This window comes from Podarcis raffonei, chromosome 13 (assembly GCF_027172205.1).
Source record: "Podarcis raffonei isolate rPodRaf1 chromosome 13, rPodRaf1.pri, whole genome shotgun sequence".
NCBI classification, from domain to species: Eukaryota; Metazoa; Chordata; class Lepidosauria; order Squamata; family Lacertidae; genus Podarcis; species Podarcis raffonei.
This window is the reverse complement of record NC_070614.1, coordinates 38,502,427-38,521,646: the sequence shown is the minus strand read 5'-3', so window position 1 is coordinate 38,521,646 and position 19,220 is coordinate 38,502,427. Positions and strand designations below refer to the sequence as shown.

The 19,220-nt window shown below is 44.7% G+C and overlaps 1 protein-coding gene across 2 annotated transcripts in view; it reads left to right on the top strand.

The window, feature by feature from the left end:
• Positions 1-19,220, top strand: part of IL11 (interleukin 11) — a 66,986-nt gene that overhangs the window by 11,480 nt on the left and 36,286 nt on the right. The window contains exons 1-2 of one of the 2 annotated variants that reach the window (XM_053362621.1): positions 6,444-6,635; positions 13,494-13,591. The gene's annotated coding sequence lies outside the window, so the exon portion shown is untranslated. Of the gene's footprint in view, positions 1-6,443; positions 6,636-13,493; positions 13,592-19,220 lie in introns of those variants that run through there. The other variant, XM_053362620.1, reaches the window with a different exon arrangement.

Genomic DNA, 19,220 nt, shown 5'->3' with positions numbered 1-19,220 from the left:
GGGGTAATACCAATACTCAGTTTACCTCAGTTTACTCAGTTTCATAACTATACCCACTTTATGTATTTAACCCCCCCCCCCCCGCCCCGCAATCCCACATGTGGGTGTCAGTACATCAAAAACCACCTAACCAGATAAAGTATCTCAGCATCCACCTCTATCCTACATTTTAATGAGCCACCAAAACCTAGTTCAGGTAAAAAAGGCTTTACAGTGTGGTTTATCAAATAACCACAAACATGGTGAGAGTTTCGGCATTTCTTTTTACATCGATTGCAATCCAGTGGAAAGTTCTCCTGTGTGTTCTCCATTACAATTGCGTGTGTGCGTGCACACACAAACAAACACACACAAATAGAATTATAAATGTGTTCATTTATATGCTTCTGTGTTTGAAATGTATTGCGGGATATGACCGTAGAGGTCTGTGTTAAATTCCCCATGTATTTGTGATGTGGGACCAGGCCCTGACCTATCAGCCGATCCTCCCTCACAGGACTGTCGTGAGGGTGAAGGTATGCGTGTGAGCTCCTTGTAGGAAGGGCAAAGTGAATGATGTAATAATTAACTTTAATCAATTAACCATCATTAACTTTTTTTTTGAAATAACAATCAAAATCTCCAAGCAGATTGTCTGTTTTTAAACCTGTTTTCTGTCTGTAGTTGAGTGTGCGGATATGTACGACTCTCAGAATTTCATATAATGTGCTGTGTGTGGTCTTAAAAACGCTTCTCAAATGCATTTTTTAGAATATACTCCATGCGTGGTATAATAGATGTTGAAAAGAGTCGCCTTTCTGCACATCCATCTGCTCATATTTGTCTACCCGTCACTGACCTACCTAGCGATCAGATCGCCTAAGGTTAGGCTGCCTGTTGTCTGTGAACTGCTGCTCTTTGTGGTTATAGCTCCCCTGTCCAGCCCCCAGGAGAGTCATAACTCTGCGGTTGGACATGCCAGCTCTCTCTTCCCCCCACCCCAGTAGCTCTGACGTGGCAGGAAGCGTCAAGGGGGATGTTTAGATAGGACCAAACTCTGCCGTCAGCAGCGCACACTGTAATCCAGGCTCTTGTGTCATCGGGACGGTGAGAGAGATGGGATTCACACCAGAGTGTGCACAGTCAGGGGCTGGAAAGGGGAAAGGAGATCTAGGAAAATATGCATAGACAGACACAAACACACACACGCTCCACTCACAATACATGCTCATCGCAGTGTTTGTATATAACTGCCCACTCACAAACGCTCATACCTACACATGGACACAAATGTCACGCAGGAAATGCACTATGAATACACACAAATGTACACAAGCACACCCATACAATGCGAGCTTGGAGATAAGTAGGTGGGAGTATGCATTGTTGCGTGCTAACATGCATATTTCTGTGCCGTCCCACACAGTTATTTGTGTCATGGAATAACTGTAGTGTTTGTTGCACAGGACCCAGATGTCTTTCCTCAGAGTAGCATTTCTGTTGCAGGTATATTCACCCATCTGAATACATCTGCTAGCGCAAGTACGTTTGGCTGCACAAAGGAACGTTCCCCACCCACTCACCCCCGTCCTTTCCTCGCAGCCCTCATGCCCCCCCCCAAATCTGTTCAGGGTTTCCCCACAACCCTCCAGAACAGATTTGGGAAGGGTGTTGGTGGGGGCGGAGGGGTGCAGGGAAAGGAGAGGGAGGGGAAGTTTCGTTGTACAAGCTGAAATCCTTGTGCAGTGGATCTATTCAGTTGGATAGCACCCATTGCTGTTTTCTTGTGTTCGTTGTGTGGTATCTTGTAGCACAGAAAATTCCATTCCTGCCGCAATGAATGTGTGTATGGCAAGTTCTTAAGCGTTGGGTATCTGCTGTACCAAGTATAGAATCATTCTTGCGCTAAGTGTCGCCCTTACAGGGAAATGTTTGCATCATCTAGACATACATGAACCCACACCCAAGCCATCTCCCTTACTCCAGTCTGCCATGTGCATTTCTGTTCATAGCATGGATGCAAGGGTTTAGTGCATAGATGTGCTGTTTGTTATATGTCCAATATGTGGTAAGACAATTGTGATTATTTCTAGAGAAGCTTAGTAGTTTCTCTCTGGCATTTACATTACATTGTAACAGCCCCTTTCACAATTAAGGTGTGTATGTGTGTGCATAATAACAACATACTGACCACATTTTCACTGTTTCCACATTTTCAATTGTGAACTTTTTGGTGTACAAATACATTTATGGCAACAATGATGACTAGTGGCTAAGAACACGCTTCAATAAAAGGGACTATACTTGGGATCAACTACTCAGCTGTGAAACAGGACATTCAAGTCTCACCTCTACCAGAAACTTACCAGATGATCTTATGAAAGCTCAGCTCCTCCATCTGCCATGTGAGGGGAATAATAATACTGACCCACCTTATAGGACTTCCTACTGAGAGCATGTATGTGAATCACCTTGAACACTAAAGTAGCATAAAAATGTTGCTATACAGTACAGTGGTACCTCGGGTTAAGAACTTAATTTGTTCTGGAGGTCCGTTCTTAACCTGAAACTGTTCTTAACCTGAGGTACCACTTTAGCTAATGGGGCCTCCCACTGCTGTCGTGCCGCCGCCACACAATTTCTGTTCTGAAGCAAAGTTATTAACCCGAGGTACTATTTCTGGGTTAGTGGAGTCTGTAACCTGAAGCGTCTGTAACCTGAAGTGTCTGTAACTTGAGGTACCACAAACAACATACGGGCTGATGCCACTGCTCAATTCGGAGGGTCCAGCCCTCCCCGCAATGCTGCCTCCCCCTTATTCCTCACCAAAGACCACTCTCCATTACTTCTTGCCAAAGGCCCTCCCCATTTTCTCGCCAAACCTCCGCACTACTGCACCCACACCCCTCACTCAACCTGCTCTGTGCTGCAAGCCTAGCTTATTCGCTCTCTCCACCCTGCTTGACTGTGCAGCCCAATGCTCCCATCACCGCAAGCCCACCTTGGTTACCCACCATCTGCCTGTCTCTGGTGCTTCCTTCACCCTGGAATATGCACAGTCCATTGCCAGTGTGACAATGGACTAGTACAAATACAGTAGAGAGAGAGAAAGGAAGGACAGAAAGTTGCCCTAAGCCAGGGGTCAGCAAACTTTTTCAGCAGGGAGCCAGTCCACCGTCCGTCAGACCTAGTGGGGGGGGGGGCGGACTATATTTTGAAAAGAAAAAAAATGAACAAATTCCTATGCCCCACAAATTACCCAGAGATGCATTTTAAATAAAAGGACACATTCTACTCATGTAAAAACACGCTGATTCCCAGACCGTCCGTGGGCCAGATTTAGAAGGCGATTGGACCGGATCCGGCCCTCAGGTCTTAGTTTGCCTCCCCATGCTAAGCCAACTTATTCTATGGATGTTCATCTTAGAAACAATCAGTTCTCTCCCCCCCCCCCACATTCCCTTCTAGTGCCTTCAAAACCTCAGTGGCTTTTTCAAGTACTCTAAAATAATTTTGAACCACAAATGTTCTTATTTTTTGTTGCGCCGGACAGGAATAATGTGATAGCATTGGGGAAGCATAATAAATCCACAACTAGTGCACTGTTATTCTGTCAAGAGCATGTTTTAAAATACGCCTGCACTAAAACACCAGTCTGGAGGGACCCTAAGTGGTATGAAAAGTTGCGGGCCGACCAGATACCTGTGGGAAGCCAGCAAGCTAGACATGACTGCAACAGCGATTCTTCCAAACCAGTCTTCAGAGGCACACAGCCTCTGACAGTGGAGGTAAAACATAGCCACAGTGGCTGGTTGCCACTGGAGCGCTGGGGAGGGGGAAAAGCCCATTTCCCCATAGGAAATAACCTGAGCAAATGGGTCTCCTGCATGGGATTGGATCCCCGCCACCCCTGACAGCAATTGCTTCACAAATACTCCTTTGGAGCAGTCCCTGTGCAAAGTGACAGAGACACTGAGCTCTTCCAGAGAGGCCTGTTTATTGAACACTCATTCTGATTAGCGTGCGCAAAATTTGCGTGGAGATAATACAGCATCACTGCTTCCCAAGCATTTGCGTTCCCAACCCCCTGCCTTTTTAATAACCACAAATTTAAACAGAACCTCTGAAGAATTATTATTTGCTTGCACAGAGATTACAGGGCATCATCCGGCATCAACATTATCCCACCTTTCCCAGGGCATTTTCTTGACACAAAAATTTCCAGGATTTCTTTGAAGCAGGTTAACTGCGCAAAAGCAATAAGTCTGCTTTAGTTGCTCAACCTAAATTTCACAGTATATTATTAAATCTTGCCTTCTGGATTGCAACAGCCTAGAAGCCGACTGTGTTTCTCATCCCATCCCATGCTTTGATGGGCTGCAGCTGGGCTGCTGGAGCTCTGGGCCTGCTTGAGGCGGCTGGTGCGGGCCTCAATTCCTCTTCCAAAATTCTGTTTCACACACTGCTCTGAATTCTTGCCCCTATGCCTGTCTACTACGTACTGGATATTTCCTACAGAGGAGTGATTTCAACATAGGGGTTTTGTAACGTGTGAAAGAGTATTTACATGTACACAGTTAAAGCTATGGTTTTCCCAGTAGTGATGTATGGAAGTGAGAGCTGGACCATAAAGAAGGCTGATCGCCGAAGAATTGATGCTTTTGAATTATGGTGCTGGAGGAGACTCTTGAGAGTCCCATGGACTGCAAGAAGATCAAACCTATCCATTCTTCAGGAAATCAGCCCTAAGTGCTCACTGGAAGGACAGATCCTGAAGCTGAGGCTCCAGTACTTTGGCCACCTCATGAGAAGAGAAGACTCCCTGGAAAAGACACTGATGCTGGGAAAGTTGGAGGGCACAAGGAGAAGGGGACGACAGAGGACGAGATGGTTGGAAAGTGTTCTCGAAGCTACTAGCATGAGTTTGACCAAACTGTGGGAGGCAGTGGAAGACAGGAGTGCCTGGCGTGCTCTGGTCCATGGGGTCACGAAGAGTCGGACACGACTAAACAACTAAACAACAACAAAAACAAGAGCCGTTGAGTTCAGACGACTGCAGTGTGTTGTACGTGGGGCTGCTTCTGACGAGCGGTTTACAATCACCAACGGGTTCAAAACTACACTGGCCGGGTTACTAACCAGATTTGTTTCTAGGTGCAACTTGGAATTGGTTTTGACCTTATGGTTTAAACCATAAATGCTTTGAGACCGATGGTATCTTGAAGAACCACTTGCTCCAGGGGCTCACACCTTGCAAATTGAGGTGCAGGCAACGGGGATACAAGCCCTTTTCTATAGTAGACCTCAGACTCTGATATACTTTCTGCAGACACTTCTGTTTTGATACCCACATTGCGCCAATTTTAAGCTTTTTTGCTCAGCTAAGCCAGACCTCCTATTTGGGGGCTTGATCCAGTCCCTCAAAATGCCAATAATTTTCGAAGAAAAATAATTTTTTAAACAGGTAAACTGACCTGTAGCTTGGATTTGTTTTGGTTCTTTGACCAAAACCAGTTTGCCACATCTGGCCTAAACATTTGGTGGCATTTAATTTGCGATTATTATTATTATTATTATTATTATTATTATTATTATTTATTAGGCTCAGGTAGGTAGCTGTCTTGGTCTGAGGCAGTCAAAATAAATAAAAAATTGTCCAGTCTCTAAGGTGCTACTGGACAATTTTTTTATTATTAGGCTGTTTTTGTTGTTGTTACGTTTTTATTATGCCTTGCTTTGTAATTAGTTATTGAGAGTCCCCTTTGGGAAGCGGTATTGCTGAAAAAGGTGGGAAATAAAACATTTTAAACACCCAAAGATTTAGATGGTGGCGGACTAGCTCCCGGGAACATTTTAGAGCATGCGTTTTGATGATAGGCCTTCTCCCTCGGAAAGAACCCTCACCTAAATTTCTGCAGTAGCATAATGTATTGGAGGTAAGAGCCATAAATGAAACCATGGATTTCGGAAAGTGTTCCCTTGATCTGGCAGAGCCTTCGGCAAATTTTTTAAGCGGGGAGGGGGGAGAGAGTCTGGGAGGAAAGGGGGGCTGCATGATGAATATTCCCATCCACCCCCACCTCCTGTTTAAAGCCTTGTGGTCTTTTTTTCCCTTCTCTGTCTCTTGCTCAGGGGCTGTTTCTTTTCCTCGGGTTTGATATTTTCATAGTGAGTCCATTTCCCCCCAAGGTGGGGGTCAGAGCCAGGGTGGGGGCAAACGACGCCGGGACGGAGACTCATCATAGCCTTTTGCTGTGGCAGTGTCTGAGGAAAATGCAAACAATAAAAGCCAGCAGACGCTGACCACAGTGACCTTTTGGGCAACTGACGCAGAGGACGTCAGGCAGCCCAGAAGACCCACAGGGGGCTTCGCCCCTCCCCTAATATATCCCAGCTCAGGGGTTCCCTCTTCACTTTTACCCTACCGCCCCCTCCCTCCCCCACCCCCGGCTCCCTTGGCCATTCCAGATTCATCGGATTCCCCGCCTCGGCTTTTTGGCAGCCGCCTCCAAACGAAAGAAGATAACAATCAAAAAGTACACAAGCAAAGTATATACCTAATGGCGTACATGGGGAGATGGATCCAATATCGCACACTCGACATTGCAAGCCCCCACACCTACGCAAGAGGAACTCCTCGTCTGCTAGCCGGTTGGGTATGCATAAGTGAAATGCATATAATATGAAACAGGCATGGACTCAGTTCTTCCTCAAGACGGTGGTTCATGGGGCTGGGGGAGGCAGCAGAAGCGACACACAGTCATGGACCCGCTTTTATAGATTTCTAGTATGGGATGGTGTCTACAGAGTTGGACTAGGACCTGGGAGACCAGGGTGCAAATCTCCAGTCACCCATGAAGCTTGGACCAGTCATTGGCTGTGGACACACCTTACTTTGGACACAGAGTTCCCCTTCACCCAAAAAACCCTGAGAACTGTAGTTTATTATGGGTGCCGGGAATCGTAGCTCTGTGAGCGGTAAACAGCACTTCCCTGTGATTTGTGTGTGGGTGCTTTGAATGTATGGTGTGTACACAACCACTATCTCTTAACCTGACCTACCTCACAGGGTTGTTGTGCGGACAAAATGGAGGGGGAGAGAACTATGTACGCCAACTTGAGCTCCTTAGAGAAAGGCAAGATATACATGTTGTGATGAATAATAGAAATGTGCTTACACAGAGTTATGGTATCCACGTCCCTCATATGGGAAAATACACAGACTTTCCATTTCCATGTACACATCCACAAATATGCACACACAGAGAGTGAAGGGAAGAACCACACATATACCTCGTCGTAGAAAATGCACAGCTACGCACCAAGGAATTCAGAGATTTTCAGGCATGGCAAAGGGACCGAGGGACCCACACACCCATGAAAAACACACAGAATGATGCAATTGCGCACTTATCTACATGCTGTGGCAGTTGGGTGCTTCTGCTACCATGCAGATGGGTGCATGCAGGCTAGCCAAAAGCACGTACCTGCAAACATTCATAATTATGCATACGCGAAGACAGAAGCAAAGTACCACACACATATGCACAGATCCACTAACCGATCCCGTTACGCCTTTATACATACATTCATGGCATGTGAAAGTTCTGCCTGAGGAGGAAAAAACCGCAACCACACACACACACACAGAGGCAGCAAAGCAAAGAACCACACGCATCCCCACACAGAAGAATATACAGATTCATAAATTCCAGTTCCACGGTTACCCACTCCCATATTTCTACCAATGAAAACAAGAATGCGCAGCCAACCAAACCTCATGAAGGAAAGCATACACAAAATTACTTTAATCCACAAACCAACCCAAGTTGCATGAAACATAATCCTGTACTGCTCTTTGCATTTCAGCAGACAACTGAATGCACAGTTACGTATACAAGAACTCACACATAGCCAGGCTCAATGTTGAAGCTCATAGCTTCCCACGGGCAACAAGAAAAGGTTGGATGCAGACTGAGGGTTGTAGCTGTTGTTAATCATATCCAGAGTCGATCCATTGAAGTTAATAGATGTGACTAACTTAGGTCCATTAGTTTCAGTGGGTCTGCTTTAAGTATAACTTAGTTGGCACAACTCTAATTGCACTTCTATTAAAATCAGTGGGACACGTTAGGCATGATTTATGTCCCATTGATTTCAGGGGGAACTTGTTGTTGTTCAGTCGTTTAGTCGTGTCCGACTCTTTGTGACCCCATGGACCAGAGCACGCCAGGCACTTCGGTCTTCCACTGCCTCCCGCAGTTTGGTCAGACTCATGTTTGTAGCTTTGAGAACACTGTCTGACCATCTCGTCCTCTGTCGTCCCCTTCTCCTTGTGCCCTCCATCTTTCCCAACATCAGGGTCTTTTCCAGGGAGTCTTCTCTTCTCATGAGGTGGCCAAAGTATTGGAGGGGGAACTAAGTATTACCTGTGTCTGGACCCAGCTTAGTAATGTACAGGCTAGATTTATAACCCACCTTATCCCTAAGGTCTAACCTGCTTAGAGGATTGCTGAGATGAAGCACCCTGTGCTAAGTTTATATTGTTGTTCAAAGTTTGCATCTGCATAGGAATTCTTTTTAGAATTCTTTTTAATTGTGTCAGTGTTATAGTTTGCTGCCCTGGGCTCCTTGCGGAGGAAGGGTGGGAGATAAGTTTAAGTAATAATTATAATGGCCATGAAAGAAGAAGATGGAGAACATTGCTGCTTTTTCGTTTTGGCTCTCACAGAGGTGGTAAGCCTGTGTTTGGCTGTAGTATTTCATACCACCTCCACAGCAAGAGGTGAAGGGCCCCAGCCTCCAAAAGCAGATGATTAAAAACAAAAAAGCTGGGTGGGAATAAAAGTTAGAACTTACTGCTTCTAAAATATTGTAAAGAGATGGCTATACAAACTTTACTAATGCCACAATACATGAGAAATATCAAATTGACATACAATAAAATAATGGTGGTAATTGTTTTAATACAATAATAAATGTATTATAGCCAATCAAATGCCTTATCCACTAACTAGTATGACAAATATCAAGAAAAAATGCGTTTCAACCCTTTAGGTGAAAGCTGACGTGACTGAATTTATTTTGTACGGAAAAGCATTCAATCTCCATGGAAATCAAACATGTCATGGAAAAAGGGTTCTGGGCTAGCCATCTCCAATATGTGAGGTTAAGATTTGTTTATTTCTTTTTAATGGAGGAGTTGTCCGTCCTATAAAGCCACCCCCACCTGCGGTTTGCAATTGTCCTCTTCAGACCCAGGTTTTACCACCATAATGTGGACAAGACCTTAGTCAATTCTGACCGTGTAACTTTGGAAACATGAAAGGTTTTCTTTCTCCATTGCTTGTTTTATTATTCCTTTTGGTAGCTTTTAAGACTGCAGCGGTTGGAACCCCTGCTGATAGGAAAAGACTCATTATCTTTTACCTCAGAGTATAAAATTCTTTCTAGCCACCCATTCTTATAAAGTGTTGAAACCAGTAGTAACATTTGTCCTACAAGCTCTGTATCATAGACAGGAAAGGGCAAAGAATGTGAGTTGGGAGCCAGTTTCTGGAACAGATAGCAAATTGGCTGACAAATCAAAATAGCATCAATTATTTGCAGTTTTAATCATTATTATTTATTTCATAGTGTGCCATGGTGATTTGCAGAGTAACACATTTTACCTCACGTGTCTGTGATATGCTTTTATTTTAATTTTGTATCTGCATTTTTTAATTGTGTATTTCTGAAGAAACAGTTCCGTTTTTTAATCCCATCGGTTTTAAGAACCTGTTAAGCATGCTAAATCCATTTTGCATTTTAGCAAGTATGTAACTGAGGAAGCCCTGGTAGCTAGTGATATATTATATCCACTTAGAATTGCTTTATGTCTCACTTAATTGTATTTCGTTTTACAGTTCTCTTTTATTTTCCTGTTATATGAAAAGGCATAGAGAGTTGTAGAATTTCTAATAAATGAAACTGAATTAATGACTGCCAGTTAAGGCAACTGATGTTTAAATATTTCTTACAAGGATTTCTGGGGGCAGACGTAGTTTATCCAGACATACCCAACAGGGACCTGCAGCTGATTCTAGCAGATTCTGACAAATATACCTGTAGGACGTCAGTGTTTGCAAGCTAGGCTGGATCTAGACACATCAAAGAAGCGTTTCATTTAAACGTATTTTAAACTTTGTATGAGAAATCGGGTTGGCAAAAATGGAACTTCACAGCGCCATCTGGTGACACAGGATGCATCAACAATTCTTATAAAGCGCTTTTTCTTTGCCAGTGTAGCTGAGTCCCTAGTATCACATCAACACATTAGGGGTATCCTTAGAACACCTTAAGCATAGGCCTGAAGGTTCAATGTGTGAATATTCTCTGGGGTTTCCATGTACCTGGCACACTGATAGCCAGCCACCTGATCCCTGTCCTGATTTTGTGTGGCCTTCCACTTCTCCTTGCGCAAAGTAAGGGCACATCCAGGTTTGCGCACCCCAATTCTTGTCCCATTTACGTGCTGCAAACCAGCTCCCAAGTACCTGCATTCTGAGCGGTATAATCATTCTGCAGGTCTGAGTACATTTTAGATGTTTACTGAAAGTATCCTTCATTGTCTGGGCATTCCCCAGCTGTTGGTTGCTGAATTGTACTTACTGCTTATTATTTTCAAAATTCTGCAGCCTGATGGTTTGAAGAATTTGCATGTTGTTCATATTACCTATATAGGTTTGTTGTTTTGCTGTGTGCTTTTGACTTTTTGTTATTTCAGAGAGCCCCTCCAGACCGGGGGGGGGGGCAGAAGTGTTTGCAGGGGTATTCGGCACCATGTTACAGAACCCATAATATTATATTAGTTGCAGATTTATACAGTGCTACACATTTTTATGCTTTATTAATTGTTCTGTGATGCTTCCCCAGTGCTTTGCATTACTGCCCTCTTAAGGGGCACTTTTGCACTATAGCACAAGAAAAGTGATACCAAAACAAAAGTAAACAAAAGCATTTCTTGGATGAAAGGTCACATGATTTCAGCTGGAAGATGTGGGACATGTGCTGATTGGAAATGAAGCAGTGTGTCTGCCGCAGAAATGTTTGTACGTGCAAACGCTATTGGAAGTGGGATTGTGTATTACTACCCCAATACAATAGGGACGCGGGTGGCGCTGTGGGTAAAAGCCTCAGCGCCTAGGACTTGCCGATCGAAAGGTCGGCGGTTCGAATCCCCACGGCGGGGTGCGCTCCCGTCGCTCGGTCCCAGCGCCTGCCAACCTAGCAGTTCGAAAGCACCACCGGGTGCAAGTAGATAAATAGGGACCGCTTACCAGCGGGAAGGTAAACGGCGTTTCCGTGTGCTGCGCTGGCTCGCCAGATGCAGCTTATCACGCTGGCCACGTGACCCGGAAGTGTCTGCGGACAGCGCTGGCCCCCGGCCTCTAGAGTGAGATGAGCACACAACCCTAGAGTCTGTCAAGACTGGCCCGTACGGGCAGGGGTACCTTTACCTTTACCTTTTACCCCAATACAATAATCAGCACAAATAATCATGGGTGCATAATTAAAAGGTTGTCTGGGGGGCAGACTCTTTGATTCCTTATTTTAAACCCTTTTGAGAGATATTTATAAGATTGACTAAATATAAATAAATAAATATTTCCATTTCTAAATGTAGGGAGCAAGGTAATAGGAGGAAATGTTTTAAAGACGTTGGACAACATCTGTAGGACAAAGTGGGTTTTTAATCTCAATGAATGAAATCATTTTCATAATTCATTCTGGTTACAGAATTGGGGGCTTTGTGGTTATAATGTTAGGGGTTATTAGTGATAAATCCTACATTGGCCTGGTTGCATATATTTCCACATATCTCCCCTTATGTATGGCCCACACTGCATACCAAATAGTCAACAGGAACCTTTTTGCCACAAGCAGTGCACTGCTTTTGCTAATGATTCAGGCAGATGGTATATGTGACTCTTTGCAAAGCCTCAAAGGCCTCAAAAATTTGGTTAACCTGTGTGCGGGCAAGAACATGTATATGACCTCTCCCGGGTCCCCTTCCCTTGCGCAGGGGGCTGGATCCATTCCGAGTTGCTTAATCTGGGCACCCTGCTCTGACAGTCACTCCACCGAGTTGGTGTGCCATTGGAAAAGCCCCCATGGGCGCCAAGCCAAAGGCGGAGAGAAGGTTTCCCCCATCACCTCATGGCCAAATATTTGCCCATCCGGCTTGTGTTTTCCTTGGCACCAACCCTGCTCCTTGACATTCCATCCCGGGTTTTGCTGTTATATGTCTTCCATGCACAGAGTGTTCTCAACCCAACAAGCGCCTAAGAAAATTGCAAGGTGACCCGTGATGACACAAGGCATTGCCAACACAGTTTCAAGTCTAGCTTTGCCCTCAAGAGGGATAGAAACATTTTAAAAAGGGAAGCTGGGGTTCTTGGGGAGCTGAATTCTGTTTCAGTCATGTGCCTTGCTTCCATTTGAGCATAATTATAGAATAAGCATAACCAGTGCTCTTTTTTTAAAGAAAAAAAGGTTCTGGTATTCACCATGTTGTTACAGTAAGTGCCACACTTTTAACATGGGGGGTGGTGCCGGCACTATGTACCCTTGAGTACCCCCCAGAAAAATGCACTGAGCAAAACTTTGGTTATAAGGTTGTTGCGAGGGTGGAACTTTTCTCACCTCAAGTTATTTTAGAAATTATTTAAATGACAGCACACTCTTGGAATGTGAAGTGATACGGATGTTTGCCTCTGAGCATCTTGAGTATCCCTGCCCCAATGCACGCAAATGGGTAATGGTATTTGGGGTTTTTACGTGGGGAAGAGCAAATAAAGGGGAACAAAGTTTATAAAACTATGCCTGGAGAAAGCGGATAGTTGAGAGACAGGTTTTTCTCCCACTCTCGTGATGCTAGAACCCGGAGCCATCCAATTTAACCTGAGTAGGACAGATGAAAAGAAGTGCTTATATGTACACGTAATTAAACTATAGAATTGTCCCCACAAGATGTTGCGATGGCTGCCGATTTAGCTGGCTTTAAAATGAGATTAGTCACAATGGCTGTGTCTTGCTTCCAGAATCAGAGGCCATATGCTTCTGAATACCAGATGCTGGGAATCATGAATGAAAGTGTACTCTTGTGCTCATGTGCTGCTTGTGAGCTTCCCACAGGCATGTGGTTGACCACCGTGAGAGCGCAATGTTGGACTAGATAGGCCTTTGGTCTCACCCGGCAGGGACGTATTATGATATGAGATGCATCCCTTCCCCAAATGCCAGGCATTGTGCCCACAACTTCTAGATCAAATGGCTTTCATGCAGCTTTTACTCTCCGCTGTGACACACCAAATCAAGGACACGTGCCCAAGGTACAAGGGAACTGGTGGGTGTGAAGGGCTTACAACAGCCCCCCATGCTTGCTTGCAGCAGATTCAAGATCAAGTTTTGAACTGTGTTTGAATAACAAGACTACATTCTGATTTCTCACCAGATTCCTTTTCTCCTCTCAGCCTATCATCTTCTCATCAGCAGTGCCCTGGACAGGCCCCACAGCAGAATGAACGGGAGAGCCCTTAAATGCAGCAAAGCTTGGTTACTACATTTTAAAGTAAGTAAAACCGTGATTATTACAATGTAAAGAGCACTCCCCAAATAAGACCATTCCACCCAGAGTCTAAAATCGCCTAATTGCACCACTACTCATATTAGAGCTGGTGGGTGGTTGTTTTTTTTTGCAACATGTACCGTATTTTTCGCTCTATAAGACGCACCAGACTACAAGATGCACCTAGTTTTTGGAGGAGGAAAACAAGAAAAAAAATATTCTGAATCTCAGAAGCCAGAACAGCAAGAGGGATTGCTGTGCAGTGAAAGCAGCAATCCCTCTTGCTGTTCTGGCTTCTGGGATAGCTGTGCAGCCTGCATTCACTCCATAAGACGCACACACACTTCCCCTTACTTTTTAGGAGGGAAAAAGTGAGTCTTATAGAGCAAAAAATACGGTAATTCCCACCCACTTTTTTGCTAAATATTTTTATTGTCACTGACACTATAATAGTGCATTAATGGTGAATTGATACTGGATTGTCCACACATCAATCTGCTTTACTCGTTCTGCAATGCTTCTCCAATGTTAATTGCACATTTGCTACCTGGAGAGGAACTCTTGCTCAATAGCACAATGGAAGCGGGGCAGAAAGCAACAATCCAGAATATTTGCCGTGTAAAGAGTCACAGGAGTTCAGCAGGAAGTTACGTGTTGTTGAAAATGAAGCAGCACATCAACCCCAAAACTTTAGCAGGCAGAAACAGTATTTTGCAGGCTTATGACCACCCTGGTGCACAAATGCACAATAAAAAGGATGTCTGGAGGGACCATGAGGTATATATACACAAATCACATTTCCCAAATACTAGCAATAAAGGACTGCTTAGATATTACATGCTGAAGTGGTGCGATTCAGCAAGCCGGGTTTCTGCTAACCTCTTGCACTGGTGACATCCTTTATTTTGAACATGATTCGGAAGTCAGACAGCTTATCCAAGATGGAGAAAAACCTGATCTGTAATAGGTTTTATAAGGCACCAAGCTTGCCACTTATATGGCTGAACTGGGAGCAACCAGAACATGGGAAATCAGCAGAAGATGCTTCAGGAAGGTTACGAGACCTTTCAGAGTAGCCACTGAAGTATCTGGGGGTACTTCTCTGGATTCTGTTCCCCTTGGGGGATTTTTGGGGACCTTGTAAGGCCTGCATTTCCACATTGGGAATGAAAGGACCTAGCCATGAAGTCTGGCTCCATATATGGCCAATTCTTAAATAGAATTTTTTTTCCTTGTATGGGGGGGGGAGAGGAAGAGATATTGTTGCAATAAAATTCCAAGGTGCCTTCTTCGGAAACATCATAAGAGACAGACAGACAGACAGACCACTTGAGGGGAGTGAGACCAACTCCCCCCCCCCATGCCCATTAGGACATGCAGGCTAAAATTACTACAGGCCAGAAGATGGTTCATAGTGCCTCCTCTACCCCCCAACCAAGAAAAACAGGGGAGCATATGAGACATCAGTTTAAACGTTTGTCTCTCTCACACACACACACACATACGGAACGCGCCACTCGCTCCGTTGAGCTGATGGTAAAGTTCCGATTGCACACACACTTACACACCCCCTCACGCCACCTCACAGCACACACACCTTGGCCTGGGGCTGTGTTTATGCCTGAGTCACACTGGGGGAAACTGTACGTCTGGGGCCCGCCCGGCTGGAGGGCTGGACAGACAAGCCTTCCAATGGACAGACAGAAACTGTCTACCTGAGAAGGCTGTCCCTTCCTCCCTCCCTCTGTGTGTGTGTGTTTGGCAAGACATGAGAGAGCAAGGACCTGTGTGCCTGCTTTTGTAAGACTGTATTCTCCAGTCCTCCACTTTGGCTTCCTTTTTGCCCCCCACCCCCAAAAAGAGACTTTGGTGCATTTGAGCCCAGTGCCAATACTGACTTCCTGGCCCCTAAAAGTGTGAAGAAGGAGAGTATTCAGCTCTATAACCTTCTTGCCTCCAAAATCTACCCGGAGCTAGTTGTAATTGTTCTGTGTAAACCAAAAGCTGCCACAAACTTTGAGACCAGCAGGCAAGACTTTGCATTGGTAGGTAGCAAGGGGTTCACACCCACTGAGCTCCTCAAAGGAAAATCCATAAGAATTGTATGAGGCTCCTCAGATAACCCTCCCTGTTTGTTAGGTTTTTCTGCTCAGGCTCTTCTCTGACGGCCTTCTTGTGTCACACAAGGGAGAGGACTTCCTCAGCAGTTGTGCCCCAGTTATGGAATGCCTTCCCTAAAGTGGCTCACCTGGTGCTGACGTTGTAATCTTTTCTGTGCCGGACAAAGAGGGGTTCCACATCAGGCTTTTAAAAAATTATTTGTGTTATTACACCTCGCCTTCTCACAATACACATGACACCCCAACACTTGTGCTGATGGTGCTACTTCTGATCCGTCATGACAGGATTTCCCAGACTAGTTTTAATGCTGACTTTTTTTTCTTCTTTTTTCTTTTAGTAACTGCATTTTACTTCCGCTATTCTTACTGGATTGCCAGAGTGGCTTTGATCCTGCAAAATTGATTTGGTCCCCCCTTTTCCACATCTTCCTCTTCCTCCCCATCTTTGACCATACAATGGCTGTGTGAGAAGGATGTTTTATCCTCAGTTTTCAATGGTGACTCCCCACTTGTGAAATGCTCTCCCAAGGAAGACTCACCTGGCATCATCGTTCCATAGCTTTAGGCGGGGGGCAAAAATATTTCCTTTTCACTAGGCCTTTGGCTTTTAATTACCTGAGGCCTCCTTGAGTGGGTGGGATGTTAAAATCCTGTCTTTTAAGAGATTGTGCGTTATATTTTCTTTTTCCTTTATTTTATGCTGGTTTTAATGTTTGCACTTGTTTATATACTGTATTATAAATCACTTTGAGTTTCCTTCGTAAAAAAAAAGACCAATAATTTTTATTAATAAAGAAACAAATAAATAAAATTTTATTCCCATCGACTGAACAGTTATGTTAATGATCGCCATATTTAATATATATGTGGATGTTACTTCCCAATGCACACCTGTGCTTCTGCACAGCTCCAAAGGTAAGTTTTCAAATAAAGTACAGTGGTACCTCAGGTTACAGACACTTCAGGTTACAGGCGCTTCAGGTTACAGACTCCGCTAACCCAGAAATAGTACCTCAGGTTGAGAACTTTGCTTCAGGATGAGAACAGAAATTGTGGCGCAGCGGTAGCGGGAGGCCCCATTAGCTAAAGTGGTACCTCAGGTTAAGAACAGTTTCAGGTTAAGAACGGACCTCCAGAACGAATTAAGTTCTTAACCCGAAGTACCACTCTATGTTGCTATCTCTGCTGCTTCCCTGAGCCAATGCATGACGCTGCTGCCGGGTGGACACAGAAAAAGGGAATTAGACATAAGCATGAGGCAAGAAGATGGGAAAAGAGAACTGGCAAGGGGAGCTGACAATGTAACAGAGGCTCAATCTGCACTATGCATTTAAAGCAGTATCGTGCCAATCATCACTCCTAGCTTCCTGTAAAAAATTCAGGGAGCTGTAGATTGTTAAGAGTGCTGAGAATTGTTAGGAGCCTGTTGTTCCTGTCAGAGAACTACAGTTCCCAGGGTGGTTTAACACTCAATTCCTTCTTCCTAGGGAACTCTGGGAATTGTAGCTCCCTGGAGGGAATAGGGGTCCCTGGATCCCCTAACAAAGTTTTAGTGTGGTTCAAGCATTTTATTTGTTTTATTGTTGGTTCTGCATACAGGGCTTTTCCAGGGGGAACTCGCCAGAACTCAGTTCAGGCACCTCTCAGGTGGGTGCCATTGCCATTCTCAGTAAGAGAAAGAGGGAGGCGTTCATGGTGAGTTCCAGCACCTCTTTTTCTAGAAAAATAGCACTGACTGTATACATTGGTTGTACACTGAACAGGATGTAGAGTTGTATACAGTGGTACCTCGAGTTACATACGCTTCAGGTTACAGACTCCGCTAACCCAGAAATAGTACCAAGGTTAAGAACTTTGCTTCAGGATAAGAACAGAAATTGCGGCGCAGCGGCAGCGGGAGGCCCCATTAGCTAAAGTGGTACCTCAGGTTAAGAACAGTTTCATGTTAAGAACGGACCTCCAGAACAAATTAAGTACTTAACCCGAGGTACCATTGTATAATCATTTTAAAAATAAATATATGAAAGAATGAATCTAAGAGGCTGTCTTTGCCAAAGAAGCTTCCCGGCTGAACTTTAGCCCAAAAGTTGGTCCAAAAAGACTGTTAATCTGACACTTCACCCCAGCAGGGGTGCTGGAAGGAGCAAAAGTTAGGAATGTTGACAAGGGCCAGAAATCCCAGCCTCCGTTCCCATCAGAGGGCACTTAGGGGAAGCGAGCAATGAACACTCATTAGCTCTGCACCTTGTGGTCACTGCGAACTCAGACGATACTTCCGTTTACTGTGCAGCGTTGACGTGAGCTGGGATTTTCATTCCTTGGCCGAGGTTCAGGATTTCCAAACTGTTTGTTTGTAAACTGCAGCGAAGCACTTGGTCATTCTCACTGATTCACTGACATTTCTCAGAGCCCGGTTTGGGACAGCCCCTTGAAAAGCCCAGATTGCACCAATTCCTGGTCTCGGCTTCCTTGCAGGAGGCTGTGTTTGTTATGCGATGACGAAGGAGAACAGGAGCTTCCATTCAATGCCATCTAAAAGGCACATGGAAAGAAACCTAGACTCCATTTCCCCCAAGGTTTTGTTGTTCTTCCCTCATGAAACTTCCTCCTTCCCTGGTCCCGAAGTTGGTTGAGGAGTTGATAGGAAGGTTATATCACACTGGCAACTCACCTTCCTCCATCCCCAGTATTTGCGAAATGGTCAGTAGGTCTGAAATGGGAGTGCTCAGCCCCCACTTCTCCACAAAACTGGTACCCACAGGAAGCAACTTATTATGGGTTTTGATCCTGCTGTCAGAGCCAGTTCAAGGTCAAATACCTGACAGCATACCTCCAGATTTGGAATGTGTGTCTTCCAGCTCCAGGCTTGGGAGATTTGAGCATACAGTATACAATTCCATATACCTCCCGTCAGCCAGTGTTTCAAGCCTCAGGTCTCTGGACTGTGCTAGCTGTTATATGTAGCTGTGTGTAACTTTTTCTTTATGTTTTTGAAAAGCAGCCTTAGGAGGCTGTTTTCGGGAGCAGAGAAATGGTAGGTGGGAAGGGAAGCAATTAAAATCCCCACACAAACACCCTCAGTTGTTTTGTTTGTTTGTTTTGCTTCCGTATAATCTCCACCCTTGCTGGGCAAAAAAACAAAAATAAAAAACAGCTTTTGGAGGGCAATTTTTCTTAAAAATTTGTTTGTAAGCACCTCATCACCGTTTCCCACAACCCCTCCAGCCTTATTTCCAGACTCCTGAGGCTGCTTTCAGAAAAGCTCAGGATGTGGCCCTCTGATCCCCACTAGACTGTAGGAAGGCATTGAATGAAGGTAGGCTGCTAAAAATTATTTCTGTGGCTGTCCTTTACAAACAAAGTGCTTACATGTCCTTGTGTCAGCCCTTGAGACATCTCACTTAGCTCACATTTTTACTCATGGGAAAGTGATAGCGAAGCTACCCAGTGAGCTTTCTAGGCCAAGGAATTTGGATTCTGGCCACTGTAGTGAGCATGCTGCCACTGAAGAC